The 14,061-nt window shown below is 33.2% G+C and overlaps 1 protein-coding gene and 2 long non-coding RNA genes across 3 annotated transcripts in view; 2 read left to right on the top strand and 1 right to left on the bottom strand.

Annotated features, from left to right (window-relative positions):
- LOC123880809 (cerebellar degeneration-related protein 2-like) overlaps positions 1-14,061 on the top strand; it is a 99,568-nt gene that overhangs the window by 18,598 nt on the left and 66,909 nt on the right. The gene's annotated exons all lie outside the window — the stretch shown is intronic.
- LOC123880819 lies at positions 4,674-5,672 on the top strand. Its single transcript, XR_006799353.1, has 2 exons — positions 4,674-4,894; positions 5,153-5,672. It is a non-coding gene; the product is annotated as an uncharacterized LOC123880819 (long non-coding RNA).
- LOC123880820 lies at positions 6,443-8,372 on the bottom strand. The gene is made up of 3 exons (XR_006799354.1): positions 8,228-8,372; positions 7,045-7,297; positions 6,443-6,586 (listed from the first exon to the last, which is right to left on the bottom strand). It is a non-coding gene; the product is annotated as an uncharacterized LOC123880820 (long non-coding RNA).

The following is a 14,061-nucleotide window of genomic DNA, read 5'->3' on the forward strand; positions in this document are numbered from 1 at the left end:
ATCAATCGTTGTCGAACGTGAAGAAATCAAAAAAATTACATACTTCATTAGGTGATTTTCAATAGCAAGAAATTTTACTTCCAACTGATTTTGAATTACGTATAAATATATAATTTAATTAAAATAGTTATTTTAGTTCGTCTAGACCAAAATATTATGGTTCTTACCCAAAGACATTTACATCGATGTTTTAGCCTATAAATGTCAAGATTGCTTGTATAGCATATTATATTGAGAAGAGCGGGCAAGAAACTCGACATATTACACTTTTAAAAAATAAATAGCTAATTCGCTTATTAGCTAATAACATGTAGCAATATAAATTCAAAAAAAAAAATCAAAATTCAAAATATTTTTATTCAATTAGACTTTTACAAGTTCTTTTGAATCGTCAAAAGCATCTACCACTGGTTCGGAACAACACAACAATTTTTTATAACAATTGTTTATAACAAATCATCATACTATCTTGCTAGCAGCTGAATGCAAAACGTGCTTCCAAACTTGGTTATATCAATACCTATGTAGTACTATCATAGCTACGTGGAAATCCGCGGTCAAATATAATTAGAAGTTAGGACATGAGAAATTTTCTCCTACATCCGGCGTGCATTGATTCTTCCACGTTCAAAGTTCATCAGCTTTTTCTTGTTTATATTAGTTCCTTATTAGATGCATATCAAACTTGATTATGCTTGAGAAATGTTTATGTTAGCGATACTGACAGCTTACGGTTCTTGCTATGTTAATGCAGTACAAGCTTTTACTCGTAAAATTATTATAGGTAGGTACATGTCTTATTCCATTTGCCTCGTTAAAAATAGATTTATAGTTGACGCGTATCAAATAAACCCTAAAAACCGGTCAAGTGCGAGTAAGAATCGCGCACTGAGGGTTCCGTACTCGGGTATTTTTTCCAACAGTTTGTACGATAAATCAAAAACTCTTATACATAAAAATAAATAAAAATCTGTTTTGGAATGTACAGGTAAAGCCCTTTCATATGATACCCCACTTGGTATAGTTATCTTACTTTTAAAATTAAAACACATTTTTTTTTAAATGATGTAACCACAAATTCGGGGTTTTCAGATTTATTTCTGTATTTGTGCTATAAGGCCTACCTACCTGCCAAATTTCATACCTTTGTAACTGTAAGTTAATATTATCTTAGCGTTTAAATTTTATCTTATCACTAATAACTCGATTCGATTGACAAAACCATCCTTTATAGCAATATTTTACCATAATATACCTACTTATTTCCTCAGGCTAGTTTTTTAATTAACAGTCCCATTTGTTTAAATTTTAGAAGTAGGTATCTAAATAAAGAATCTATCCTAGATGGCTCTTAAAACTCTGCTGATTCATACCTAAGTAGGTATTCTAAACTGACACTTTATTAGATAGTAAAATTGGTAGGTACCTAATACAGTGTTCCCTAATATGAAAGTATTTACGTATACGTACGTATCTGACAAGAGTTATTTTACTTTTAATGTATGTAATATGTATGTATATTGCATAAAAATCAAGGATGAATGTATATTTACAACGTACGTATTTCCAACACTTAAAGAAAGGTCATGACACCTTTCAACCGTTAAGTTGTGGTTAACAACGTAAATATTATAATAAAACAAAAACATTTCAAAGATACGTGTATTTTCAAAAGCAAGTAATTGAGCACAAGTTTAACATACATTACATTCATTTTTATTAACAAAACTAGCTGTGCCCGCGACTTCGTTCGCGTGGAAGCGCTTTATATAGCCACGCTCAGGCGCGAGGCGTGTAGTACGCCGTGATTCTTTAAATTGACATAACTTTTTTATTTATGAACCGATTGACATGAAATAAACACTAAATGTTAAGTGAAGCTTACTACAATATATTAGTGAAAACCGTATCTAAATCGAATAAGCCGTTTCTGATATTAGCGTGCACAAACACACAGACAAACAGACAAAAAAAAAAATTAATTACAATTTCGGGTTCGGAATCGATATAATAACAACCCCTGCTACTTTTTTTTATACATTTCCATTGTACAGACACCACTTTTCTACAATTTTATTATATGTATAGATAACGTAATGTGTACTTAGTTAATATTTGAGTTTTGAGGCTCAACGTCATAAAATCGACGCTATTTACTTTTTGGCACCATGCCACATTACCTTTTAAGAATTTAGAAAAAAAATATTAAAAAAACCGAGTTAATTTTATGTTTTGCGTAAAGTTTTCTGTAAGCTACCAACCGAAAATCGAGATTAAGTTGGAACATATTTGTTTGTTGTTTAAACGAAACCACTTTAAAACGAAACCTACGTAGCATATTTTAAAATAATAGGTATGATAAACAAATAGGTACCCATACAGCTAATGGATATAGGTAACAGTTATACGAGCGTGCATTCTAACATGGAATGCACTTACATGGAAGAGGTAGGAGTAGAGACTAAAACTAGACCTAGTAGGTAGGTACACATCTGGGTTCTATAATAATCATCTGGCAATCAGCATCTTGTTCAAAAGAATATATTAACGGTTCTTAATTAGACTTATGTTTAACTAGAAAATACCCGCGATTTTCGTCCCCGTGTATTTAAGTTGTTTGAAAATGTATGAGAATTTTCTGGGATAAAAAGTAATATACAACCTATTATATTATGTACTAGCTGATGCCCGCAGCTTCGCCCGCGTGGATTGGTCAGATCCCCTGCAGCATCAGGATTGAGGAGTTGGAATCCAAATTTTTTATGAAACAATGTCGCAAAGTTCCTCTATCGATTAAAAAAAAAATTACGCAAATCGGTTCAGAAATCTCAGAGATTTCGGTGTACATAGGTAGAAAAACACAACTCCCTTTTTGAAAGTCGGTTAAAAAAGTAGCCTATGTTACACCCTGGTCAATCCTCTACTTGTCTGTGAAAATCCCGTCAAAATCGGTTCAGCCGTTCCAAAGATTAGCCTTTTCAAACAGACAGACAGACAGACAGACAGACAGACAAAAATTTTAAAAACGTGTGATTCAGTTAAGGTATCGTTCAAATAACCCTATGAGCTTAATATGAGGTAGTTATTTCGAAATTACAGACAGACACTCCAATTTTATTTATTAGTATAGATTCTGTGTCTATGCCTGTCTCCGAGATGCAATTGGTAATCTCTATTCTTCATACCCATCAAGGTAAAAGACTGACACACGCACTACTATTTATTCTGATTGGAAAAATGTTTGTTAATTTTTTACTCAACGAAGGGATGACTGATACGCCTAAATAATTCCTACGCTTATAATATGTCAGCGTGGACTGCGATGCCTGTAGTAAGCGCGTGACCGATGTAGTGACCGACATGAGCGTAGAAGAAAATCAGTAGATAGGTATAGTATTCAGGTAGGTGGTCCAAATTTCATCATATATGTGCATGGGCGGAGTGTTACGGAGCACGGGTATGGAATTACGTATGCTGAGGACTAGAAAACAAGTGAGATTCGTATCATCTTGTTTCGAAACAAGTGCTCCAAACATGAGACACCCACGCGATGGACCTGCGGGCAACATCTGAGAATAAACAATTGCTTTTCTATATTACGTAACTATTGATTTACTATTAGGTATTCTCTAATGCCACTGTTAACCACGGTAGCCTCGTGGTTAAAACGTTACGTGGTTTGGGAAATCGGGGGTTCGATCCCGGGTACGCACCGATAACTTTTTAAGTATCATTTGCTTTAACTGTGAAGGGAAATATCGTGAGGAAACTTGCATGCTTGAGAGTTCTCATTGTTCAATTGAGATCATAACATGCATATGCAACATGGTCATATACTAACATAATGATATGGACATAATAGGTAGATAACAATTCAAAGGAATCACTTGAAATGATTTTTGAATTGATAGTTACCTAAAGGTTTTTGATTAGACTAATTCGTTTATTTATAATGTTGTTCTTACACATAAGAAATAATAAGAAAATTACTTATTGTATCATTATACCGCTTGGATCGGGTAACGTGGGAACTAAAAACGCTTGATTACTTGTAGCATGTAGCACCTTATGTTATTATGTAGCCCATAAAGTTATAATGAGGTGGGTAAAGATCTATCTGCGAGAATAAACACTACGTCGAAGCTATCAACACTAACGACATTATAGCAGACAGATGTTTTTTTATAAATTAACTGTAAAAGTCCTTAAAACTAATTACTCATGTTACCAATAATTCTGTAAGCATGCATAATAATTGACCACAATATAATGTACCTACTGTATCGGTATTATTTCAAAATCATTTGGTTTACCATTATTAATTTTTACACAGAGAATATTTCAGCTTTTATGAATTAACAAAGGTCTGGCACGCGCTGGCTCTTAGTCGATCAGTTTTACTGTACAATGTACAAATTTTTAGGTAGCTTTTATATAAGCAGTAATATTAGTCCATGAGGATTAAAGATTAGCCTAAAATCAATGTATTCCATATACACTTGTTATCCTCCCCACCTTTACTTATGTTTTGATGGATTTGGTTAAATTGAATAAATAGGTAGGTACACGGTATAATTGGAATTGTAATACTCAAATACCTACTCGGATCGATTAACTAACATTTACAGTTTTATATAAATCTATGTAAAATAGTTGTAATCTGTGATTGAGATTTCAATGCTGTTTCAAAACAAATTGAATTGTAATTAGTTTTTTCTCGTTTTTCTGTAGGTAAGGCTTACACTTAACATGAGTCGCCACGCCTGCTGATTGTGAAAAAATACAGCTAATTATTGTTAAATCATTTTTAGAGTTAAATCTATCAATATTTATGTGTAAACATTAGATAAATTTATATCAATTATAATGGAAGTAAATAAAGCAATTAAACTGAGTAAGTAAAAGAAAATCTATTAAAATTATCGTTTTTGAGATTCTGTTTCAGTGAGCATATTTATTTCGAAGCTAAACTAAATAAGTACTAAAGTCTAAAAAAGTACCTACTTAAGTAGTGCTTTCGTCAGGTATCATTGTGAAAAGGATTTTACTAACTTGACCTGTCAATTTAGTGTGTTCAGCAGAAACAGTACCGCTAAGTACTTACACAAACAAGTGTTTGAAAGACTATCAGTTGTTTTATTTTATTTTTCAGTTATTTGGATGGTGTTAATTAATCATAATGAAAGTGTGAGTGTGTTACCTAAACCCATACAGAAATACATATATGGATACTTATGCGGATCAGATTTCGAAAACTACGCAACGAGAATTCTATTTTGGCAGGCACAGAAAAGGAAACCTACACTTTCCGTGCTACACGAGGGTAAATGCAAAAAAATATGCCAAATCTATGCCCCTGTTTGCGCTAACAACGGGAAAACGTATCACAATGAATGCCAGCTGGAATATGCGATGAAAAAATATGATAACAGACTCCGGGCGAAATATAAGGGACGTTGCTCTCCATTCAAAGTCTTGTCTGGATCATCTGATAGCAATCAAAATCTATTTCACTTTGATTATTACTTCGGAACAACAGATGAAGATCCTTACTCTAGAGATTGCCTAATTCACTGCTGAAATGTAGCAATAATTTAACACTGAATGTATCTTTGAGATAATTATAAAATATTATGTCATTTACTTAAATAAAACAATAGTTACTTTAAAAAAAAATTCAAAAGAAAAATAAAACCGACTTCAAAAACCAAAAACACTAAAAAGTAGAAAATAATTTTTGTTTAGCTACACATGTAAGTCGAGCGAGCATATTAAAACAAAATTAGAAATCCAAGAGTGAAGCTCGCCCGACTTCATACCTAGGTACATTACATGTGTAGCTAAACAAAAATTATTTTCTACTTTTTAGTGTTTTTGGTTTTTGAAGTCGGTTTTATTTTTCTTTTGAAAATTTTTTATTTCACAATTTTTAGTGGCCCTACTGTACTATAATATGCTATGCCCAGTTAAAACCCTACTGACTTAACTACAGATTTTTGACCCATATATAGATGTCGGAAACACATAGCCGAGTATGGAACCCTCGGTGCGCAAGGTTGACTCGCACTTGGCCGGTTTTTTAAAAATGTTAAAAATTAGCAACGCCTTATCATAATAGCTATTAACGTTAAAAGCGCGCTTATAACATAAACTGCGTGGAATATAAATTCTTAAGTTCTTGAACATGAACTCTTAATAATCCATCCTCCATTTTTGTAAAACATAATTATCCTCCCTCCAACATTTCAGTTGATAGTACAAACCTGAAATGTTTCACTTTTGTCTTTTTTTTACAATGGTGTACAATAAAGCATATTATTTCATTTCATTCAAACTCAGTAGGAATTCAAACTGGATCATCAATAAACGATACTAATAATTATTATGACGTCATTTATTTTTATTAATACTCTTAATATTATTATTAATTTTTACTATGAAACACATCCATACTAATATTATGAATGCGAAAGTGTCTGTCTGTTAACTTATCACGGCTCAACCGGTGAATCAATCAAGATGTTATTTGACATAGAGATAACTGACATCCTGAAGTCCTGAAGATGGATGCAGGATACATTTTATCCTGGAAAATTAAAGAATCCCATAAGATTATTAAAAAGCAAAATTTTCGCGGATGGATTCGAGGCCATAGTTAGTTTTTCTTTTAATATTTACTTATATTAACGAACTAGCTTAAGCCCCCGACACCGTCCGCGTGGATTACAGAAATTTCAAACCCCTATTTAAACCCCTTAGGGGTTGAATTTTCAACAATTTTTTATTAGTGGATGTCTAAGATTATAATAGCTATCTGCATGTCAAAACGCCCGATCCATCCAGTAGTTTGAGCTGTGCGTTGATATACCTACCTGCTATATAGGTGTATATCAGTCAGTCAGTCAGTCACCTTTTCCTTTTATATATTTAGATATTAATAATTCCTAGATACATTGATAAAACAGCAACATTATGTTTGATGTATTCAAAATGTATTCAAATTGCGAGTTCGTTAGTCAACCGAAAACAACAGTAAGGTCGTACTCTTTAGGGCCTACTCGATGGTGTGCAAGTTTTATCGTTTCTTTAGAGCTATTGTTATCTTGATTATTGGTTTTATACATAAGCCTCATTAAACAAGATCCCTCGTACAGTATTTCTAAATCTTTGTCCATTAACTTGGCCGTATTAAATTCACATATATTCCTGTAAGTATGTCCATCGATGCCGCAAACTGGAGTTTTTGAGTAACATGGCCAAGCATGTGTATGTATAATCATAGATAAAAAAAGACCAGCTGAAAAACAAAGAGGACTGATATTATATTCATTCCGATAAATGAAAATATATTATGAGAAACTGTCGGACAAAACCGTGTAATTACACTTCTGATTAAAATGCATTTTTTTTCAAGAGTAAAATTGAATTGAATTAGTGAAATAGTGTCCAAAGTTCATGATTCCAATCACTGAATAAAAACTTGAACTCGTTTCCAAGCAAAACAGGTTGTTTTAAAAGAGGTGTGCTAAAATTGTCAGAATTAAAACTTTATGATTATAGTAAAGTTTCAACAGCTTTCATTCTGTTTTTTGCTTCTCTTGAAATTTTTTATTTTGTGCAATTACATAGGTACTTACACCGTTTTGTTCACCAGCTCTAAGCTTCCTAAACTCTAACTCTCATTACTGTAGGTATAGATTGCTACAATTGTTACTTGGTATTGTAGTACCTACTTAATTATGTGAATATTATAATATACCCAGATATACCTTTATAAAAATTAATGTCTGTCTGTTTGTTACCTATTTCAAATAATATAATGGTCAGTTGTAACTTTGTATTAGTGTTATTTACACTTCTGTGAAGATTTCTGACATAATATTATGTACCATAGGTACCATAATGTTAATAGGTGGCACGCGGGACTCGGAACGCATTGGAATGTACGCAGTGTATTAACTAATAATATTGTAAGTCTAATAAAGTGATCAGAAAGACTACGGACTCTATCGCACAAAAATTAATGAGATAATTTGATGAAATTAAAATAATCCGGCAGTAAAAATTGTGTTGCATGATTACCGCCTTTCTCCAGTTATTAGATCGGTATATTAAAACCAAGTTCCACATAAAATAAAATAAAATAAAAAATGTTAATCTATTTCTGTAAGCGCAAATAGGTGTAGCTAAGTATTCATTAGAATATAATATAATATAAAGTACTTACTCAGACATAACATAATAAAAAGTTAACTTTTGCTTCATCGAAAATAAACAACTGAGATTTTTTCAATTACGAAATGTGTGAATGTAGGTAGATAGGTATGTATAGTTTAGTCAGTAACAGAGAGAGGTCTGGCCAGCTGTAGATATTTATAACAACGCGTTACTAATTGAGATAATCTTATGAATTTAGAAATTCAATTAAGTTTTGTGTTCAAATTAATAGCTATGAGAAAGGTTTCGAGTTGCATTTTTCTGCAAAACTGCACAGAATCACTTCATTATAATATTATGTACTAGCTGATACCTACGACTTCGTCCACGTGGATTTAGGTTTTTTGTTGAGTTTAGGTTATATGCGCATGCCTGACGAACTGTGGGCAAAGACCACTCACTACACACTGGATGCCATAAAAGACAAAAAGACGTCGAGGCAGGCTGAGGCGTCGCTGGCGAGACGAACTCGATGCCCTATATGCCGGCCTGACCCCAAATATCCCTAGACAGAGACAGGTGGAAGGAAGAAAGGGAGGCCTTTGTGGGCTAACAATAATAATTAGGTTATTTAGGTTTTAAAAATCTTTTTTCTGATGTTCCGGGAAAAAGTAACATAAGTCATTATTCTCCAGTTCAAGCCAGTTCTTTAATTATATCAACCTGCAAAAACCGTCGATACGCTGCTTCGTTGTGACGTGTTTGAATGACAAACCAACAAACCAATAAACTAACAAACACACTTTTGCTTTAATTATAAGGTATGGGTAGTGATACTACCCATGCCTACTGGGTATTATGGGTAGAGATACACATCCGTGAGTTTATATTTTCACACACAAGAAAAATTTAATTTTACGAAAATCAATCTCACACTGCTTTGGCCTTCGCGTCTCGTATTTCTTATTTAAGTAAAAACTATTTTTAATAAATGGAGACAAAAACACAATTAATAAGTGTAGGTTGTTCTCATAGCAGTTGTTATGACGGATCGCATGTGACCTTCATGGCATATGGTCACTGGTGATAGATCAAAAAGGTGAAGCCATAACAGAACATCACCTGTTAAACCATTTTATTATACGTATAGATAAGACCAAAATGTATTGACTAACAAAAAGCAACCGCTAATACGTCAGTAAAGGTCCATTAGAATGTTAAAATATACTATAAAAGCAATAAACATGTCTATGACTACAAACTATGTGTGTAACATAGTAGGTAGGTACCTACTCAGACAAACCGTGAAGTGTTTACGAGCCTGAAGAAACTTTTTTGTTTTGAAAAAATAAAAAATAAAGTTACTAAAAAACTACGTAGGATCAACAAAAAAGCTAACATTGGAAGTAATAAATACTTGAAATGAAATACACTGTAAATATGTAATAGAATACCTATATCGTACAATGCGTTATGAAAATAATTCACTGTGACATTTTTTTTTTGGAAACATGACACCTCTATCTACCGTGGTGTTAGATTCTTGAAATCTATAGACAATATACGTATTATGTGTAAATGTATTGCGTTGTATAATACATGCCTAAGATTTTATTATTATCCAAAGGCTTAGAAAAAATTGTTTTCGATTTGTAACGCCAAGAACAAGATAGTTTCACATTACAGTTTTTATGTTCAAATAGTGTAGGTATAAATTCTGATTTTGATTTTAGGTGGCTATCTACCTTACGCTACAATTCTATGACAGTCTTGCCTTCCCTATTCGCTAAAAATCCGCATATTATATTTGAAGTTATATTGTAATGTAGATAAACAACTGTGTAGTAGAAATTTAGAGCACCAGCTATTCTGATTTAGGCAGACCATAGAGTTGAAGATCTGTCTCGTGGCGTTTTCCGCTCTACATTATTATCAACTATTCAACAAGTTTTCAAAATCAAATACTTATTGTCTCCTTAAATCAATTACCAACATGACTTTCGATTTATTAAACTACAACCAATATCAATGTTTACCAATCTATAATTGTATAAGCATTGTCGTGCAGTTGAACAGGTGAACAAAATAACAAATATTGATACATAGATAAAAAACAATACCAAGTATTGTTATACTGTAGATATTTGTGAATGGTGCGGGACATTGTTTTGGTAGAATCTGTTGTCTTTACCTTTGTTTAATACAAAACAACTTTATACAATAGCTAATTTTCTTTCGGAATAGATACCTTGTAGAATTTTGATCTAAATAATTATAAATGGCTGGGCAGCGTTCGGGAAGCTTTGAAATGTCTTCTCGTCTAAAAATCCTCAGTGCTTGAAGATCCAAGTCTACGTACAGTGCCTGTTGTCAGTGATATAATATGCATCCGAGAAATGGTTGCTAACTATAAGCCTCATATCGATGGAGGACGATCGAGAGAGCTATGCTTAAAGTTTCTCTACGTGATCAAATTAGAAGTGAAGCTCCGTAGGAGTAACCGACGTAGCTTAATGTGTTGCGAAGCTGAAATAGTAATGGCAGAGCACATAGTTAAAAAACCGATAAATGTTGGGGTCCTAAAATGCAAGAATGGTAAACTCGTATCAGAAAACGCAACGTTACCTAGTGGGGGCACTAGGTGCACAGACGACGAACCAGTGGTAGATGCTTTTGACGATTCGAAAGAACTTGTAAAAGTCTAATTGAATAAAAACATTTTGAATTTGAATTTGAATTTTAAACGAATCGCAAGGAGCCGCTGCATTTAGGCGCTGCAATACCGAGGCGTGTTGAAGTCCATACAAAAGAAATGTGCAGCAGTAAACGTCGATCGGTTGACAATGAAAACGGGGCGTCCGGCTTACTGCTGAAACCAAAAGACTAGAAAGGTAGACTGTGACTCTTAGAAGTTGTAATACAAATAACTGTATGAAACTGTTTACGCTGAAAATCGTGCATTAAATACGCGTAATGAGAGAAACAAATGTAATCTTATAGTGGCAATATGGATATGTATAAGATTTCTCTTCAATGGCATTCCGCATTCCTACTTATTTGGTGCGTAAAATTTTAAGCAAGTAAAATGCCTGCAGTAAGTACAAGGCAAGGTATAAGCACCCCGATTGAATCGTTGTTATACAAGCGTATGACCTTTAAAGGTTACGCGGTTTGTTGGAATTCAGTATTATGGTGCAATGCCTAATAGCACTATTTGTTCCGACCGTGCTCTTACACTTTTTTTAATATCAATTCCATTTACATTTTGATGGAGTCATGTAGATTAAGTAGAGGCTCTACTTATAAGAAGAGTGATCTTCTTATAAGGCCTTTTTATCGGTTGAAGCCTAATTCTCACGTAGGATGTGACTGTGAGGTGCCACTTCGCAAAGTAAAGTTCATTGATAAAGTCTGTACGAGCGAATCACTTTCCTATCACCTCGATTTGATCGAACATTATAGAAATAGAAATAACAAGTAATAATTTAAAAAAATATTTTGAGAAAACCGCGACTGCTCTGCTATATTGATTTTTTTTTTTCAAAATTTATAGCCAGTGTCACTCGGAAATCAGCATGTAAGGATTGTAATAATAATTTTGAACTCCATACATCCAAAACTGTCAAGACATTTAGAAGTTATGATGGAACAAAGAAACTCACATATTATATGTATAATACGCAAATAATAATAAATACATAAATTATTCTGAAAACATTACACCCTATTTTTGGGCAGTCGTGTAAACTAAAGAAAACTAGAAAGATTTTTTATTCAAGGAAACTTTTACAAGTAAGTACTTTGGAAACACATTATTTGCAAAGTAAGAGAAACAGACACAAGAAACAGTTACGTTAACAACAGTAGTAATTACAAGGTGTCCAGAAAGATATCTTCAGTTGCGATTGACTCAATATTATGTAAGCACCTGGAAGTTGTCTTTACATGCCTTTATTCACAGTTCATCAATGCAATTAAAGTGCTGCCTTTGGTACGGAGGAGAAACCATAAAGTTATGTTAACCTCGCGTATAAAACATGTCCAAAGTAAATCTTGAAGCTTCGTAAAACAAAGCTTACATAATGGACTTAAATTCAATCTTCTTTACAATTCATGAGCTCAGTAATGGCACTTTATAATAGAGAAAACCAGTAGGCAGGTATCCGTTACGTCTTTTACTTATCAGGAAATATGATCATTAAAATATTTTTATTGTAATACAATGTTGGGTAAGAATTGAGATGATATTATGAGTTATCAAGATTTGTTTTGACAGTTGTTTTATTTAATCTTTAGATAGTGACTGTTTAAATTATGCTTTGATAAAGAAAAACTGTCAAAACGTCAGATTTATTTCTAAGTTAAAAATCAACCAATCCACTTTACAATAATTATCGTTCACTCTGATATTACGGACCAAATTAATAATAACCAATCTATCTCTAATCTGACGATAATTTACTTAGCAACATTATTATTTGTCAATAAAATTATAGGCTCATCTTTGACAATAATTTACAACGCTAAGTAGGCAACTTATCGACAGATAACCATCATTTTTGCATTCATAATCTCCTTATCGATTTAGTGGACTACACAAGTTTCAAACCCTATTTTACCCCTTTAGGTATTGAATTTTCAAAAATCCTTTCTCTACGGTTGTAAGTATACGTCATTTTAATAGCCTTCTGCATGCCAAACAGCCCGATCAATCCAGTCGTTTGAGCTGTGTGTTGTTAGATTAGTCAATCAGTCACATTTTCCTTTTATATATTTAGATGACTTACATAAGTAGAATATTCTCAGAGGAGCAAAAGAAACAAAAGATAAAGATTTAGTCCTGCGAAATTAGTTCAGTTGAAGATTTGTATGTCACTCGTGTCTCCGTAGACGAGCATGAAAACGATTACTTAACTATGAGTTAACACAATTTACATAATCGTAGTATCTGTATCGTATCTTAATTCACATTTCATGAACGCAATTACGTGCGTTCAGATGCTGAGCAGCTTATCAACGTCTTCGGCTCGTGACGTTCGAGAGGGAACTCCGCGAGGCGTCAGGCGCGGTCACGACTCCACTCGATATTCGAAAATGTTAACAAGGCGGGCGCGAAAGTGAACAAATAGTAAATACCTACCATTGTTCGAGGAACAGGTGCTATAAGGTGCCTGCGTAATCCGATACCCACCCACCAATTGAGCTCTGTTATGCAACCCGTTAAAAATGCCTTTTTAGGTGCCTACCCACATCACCTGTCGTCCCATAAAGACTCGTAAACTGTTTCACTATAACATCAATCATAAAGTTTTTTTTTTTGGGTAGTTCTAAAAGGCCCCAGCTTTTGATAGTTAAACTAACTAAACAAATTAAGGTTAATAAAACAATAAAAATAATCTGATAAATACTATGTAGATGCATTAAAAAGTCTAGGTAATTTCTTCATAATTAAAGTTTTGTTAGAAAATACAACGATCAAACTTAATTATATTTAACAAAAAGACATGTATCCAACTTAATTACTTAGAAGCAAAATCATGTCCGCGTAGTACGGTATCAATACTGCTATGCTGCATTTCTGTGCTAATTAATAAATACAGTTACAACTTGAGTAAATTGGTCGGAAACAGCAAAATTCTAAGACATAATAATGAACCAATAAATAATTCAAGGAAACCGTAGACACATCTCTACATTGAAAAGGCTGACGCAACACCCGCTGTCAAGGAAATGAAAATTGATGCGCAGATTCAGCTGTTGAGTTTAGGAAATGAATTCAGGATAAGACGTGCTTCACTCAATATCTAAATATTATGAACACTAATAAATTGTATTACAAAACTTGTACATGTATGTGAAATTTCTTGACAGCATAATTAATGCTCAGATGAAACTTATGTCTGT

This window comes from Maniola jurtina, chromosome 3, assembly GCF_905333055.1.
Source record: "Maniola jurtina chromosome 3, ilManJurt1.1, whole genome shotgun sequence".
NCBI classification, from domain to species: Eukaryota; Metazoa; Arthropoda; class Insecta; order Lepidoptera; family Nymphalidae; genus Maniola; species Maniola jurtina.